At 37.7% G+C, this 3087-nt stretch overlaps 1 pseudogene; it reads left to right on the top strand.

The window, feature by feature from the left end:
• The first annotated feature begins 1186 nt into the window (after window positions 1-1186).
• Window positions 1187-1257, top strand: LOC131419337 (small nucleolar RNA U3; annotated as a pseudogene).
• Window positions 1258-3087: the final 1830 nt, after the last annotated feature.

Here is a 3087-nt window from a genome sequence, read left to right as displayed (position 1 = left end):
GTTAATAAATCATGCTGGGACAAAAGGCTTTCTGTCTGAAAAAAATAAAATTGATCTTTCACATCAAATGGAGTAAAAACCTAAGTATAAAAGGTAAAATTATAAAGTTAATGGAGGAAAATATCCTTGTGACCTTGAATAAGAATTTCTTAAACAAGACTCAAAAAAGCATAAACCAGAAAAGGAAAAAAATGATAAATTTGACTGCATCAATATTAAAGATTTCTGAATGACAAAGGGAACCAGGGGTAAAGTTAACGGATGAGTAATCTTCTGGGAAAATATATTTATAGCATCTAAAATGGACAAAGGATTCACAATGGACACAGCACATGCAAGTAATTCCTCATTCATGTCTCTACTCAAATATTACCACTCCAGAGAGGACTCTCTGACATTCTATCCAAAATACTACTCCCCCCTTACTATTTATCCCCTTAACTTACATTATTTTTCTTCATAACACTTATCAAAACCCAATAGTATATGATTCTTTGTTCATTGTTCTTTTCCCCAATAAATTCTAAGCTTATGAGGTCAGGACTTTTTGTTTGTTTTGTTCACTTTACTGTCTTAGCACCTAGAATAGTGCCTGACAAACAGTAGATGCTCAAGAAAAATTTAAGTGAATGAGTAAATAAACAAATTCCAATAAATGGTCACAAAAAAGAGCAGAATCCCATAAAAAAGTATCAAAGGAGATGAGTAGGCAATTACCAGATGGGGGAATCTTAATGGCTAATAAATCTATGAAGATGCAGTTAATCTCACATCAGAAGAATGTAAACAAAAAATGTACAAGATAACAATCTATATCCATCAGATTGGCAAAAATTCAAAAGTCAGAAAACAGGAAGTAGGGTAGTGGAAACTCCCAAGCTCTGGTGGTAGAAGTGTAAATAAGGGCAGCCATTCTAGAGAGCCATCTGAAAGTATTCAATGAAATTGTGTGCATATATCCTACAACTCCAGTGATTCTACTCTTGTATGTATACTCAGAATAACCCTCACACTGATCCAAAAGGGAAATGTACACAGATATCCATGGAAGCATTGTTGTGGTAGCAAAGAGTAGACAACACTCTACATGTCTTTTACCAGAGAACTTGAGCACTATGGTGTGTCATGTGCATGCAATGGAATATTATGCAACAGTCAGATGTAACAAACTAAATTTACAAATAGCAAGACTATACTTTCAGGGATCATTTCTATAGTTCATTACTAAATTTACTATAGCAACATGGAAAAAGCTTTTATTTCCTTTTTGTCATTAAAATAAAGTAATAGAATATTTTAAACCCAATAATTATCTAAAAGCAGGTAGACAAAATCAGACAAAAGAAATGGTGCTCTGTTGATTACATATTTCCCCTGAGTCTGCATCTCTTGATAGGAAAAATATTCTCCAACTCTAACAAAGGCTTTCTCTCCTTAGCAATTTTGGTATCCACCTGGTCTAATCAGTTTGCTTACATACTTATTTTAATTTCAGGAGGCTCATTTTCATTTGCAGTCTCTGGTCAGTTTTAGATTCTGTTTAATATCTACCTTGGGGAATTACGGGATATCCAGTGTTGTTCCTGGGTCTTAATTTGCATCACACTTTAAGATTGGATGAAGCTTATTAGATGAGGGCTTCTTCAACCAGAAATCTTGTTAAAATGTAGATTCAGATTGAGTAGGTCTGGGAAGGACCTTAGATTCTGCATTTCGACAAGCTGTCAGGTGTGGCCAACACCGCAGACCCTCAGACCACACTTTTGGTAGCAAGGCTCACCTGGAACACATTGTGGAAGGGGTTATTCTTAGGGCATCTGAAAGCTCACCCTGGGCCCAGAGCAATCCGTGGATATGCACATTTAGCAAAAGATTGCTGAGGGGGCATCCAGGGCTACTGCATTGTGTGGTATTACAGGCTTTCTTCCCTAATGCCGCCCTGGAGAAAGGTGAACATGTTCCTCCAAAGAGCTCAATGAGTACTGTACTGGGGCTGGCTTACACCTGAGTCGTCTGCATGCATCTCATCCCAATGCCATATTTAGTGACCGAATGTTGGTAGCTCAAAATCAGCCTTGGTGGTAGTAGTCACCCCATGGAAATTGGCAAATGCTACAAATCAGGGCTTACCCTCCACCTCCTTGAGAGAGCCAGTTTACCAGCACACCAATCCAACCACAGTGTTCAGTAGGGAGACTATGCAGATCCCCTTGTGTGACTCTGGGATGGGAACAATAAGTTCCCACCATGGTTTCTGGTTGGTTGGGATAAGAATCCAGTTACATAAGAATCACATAGTAACTGGTCCACCTAGAAGGTTATGATGGAGAAAAAGAGAGAGTTACATGGGGAAATATGAAGTACGGCTTTAAAAATAAAGTTCACTTTGCCTACATCCATCATGCCCACTCCAATCACATATAGGTCAACAGTAAAAGAACATTATGCCTGCAGTGAGGGGTTTGTAGCAGAAGCTGATGGACTCTTAAAAACAAATGTATCATTTTAAGTATTCATAGAAATTAAAGACAGGGAAGGAAAAAATAGAGAAAATAGGTTATTTAGATCAGGAACACTTTCATTAAAGAATTAGCAAATCTTTAGTGTTAGCTAGGAGCACAGAGGAATCGGTGCAATAACTGGGGAGTTGAGTTCCTGTTAAGAGACCACTACATCGGCCCATTGAATGGCTCTCAACAAGTTCGGTATTTTTTTTGGCCATACTTTCTGAACTGTAAAATAAGAGTAAAAATAGCTTTTGCCCACCTCACCTCCTCAAGAGTGTCTTAGCATGTTGGGATAATAAATTAGGTTGAAACAGAAATTAGTAAATATCTGTGAATTACTTTGATTTAGAAAGAAATGCCAATGTGTAGGTTATTGTTAGCCTTATGTCTTCTTTGTGTGGATTCAGTTCCTATAAAACTCAATCAGAAAATCTAGTAAGTGTATGAAAGAAGCAGATGCTATGGAAAACCTCAATGAACCAGCACAGGAAAGAGCAGAGAGACTGGTTGACTTCCTTCCCCCCGACAACGTGTTCTCTTCGTTGGTACGATTCTATAATACATAGAGAAAAAAGTCCTA

This window comes from Diceros bicornis, chromosome 20 (genome assembly GCF_020826845.1).
Source record: "Diceros bicornis minor isolate mBicDic1 chromosome 20, mDicBic1.mat.cur, whole genome shotgun sequence".
Classification (NCBI taxonomy): domain Eukaryota; kingdom Metazoa; phylum Chordata; class Mammalia; order Perissodactyla; family Rhinocerotidae; genus Diceros; species Diceros bicornis.
Note: the sequence above shows the minus strand (reverse complement) of the source record. Positions and strands in the feature narration are given on the sequence as shown.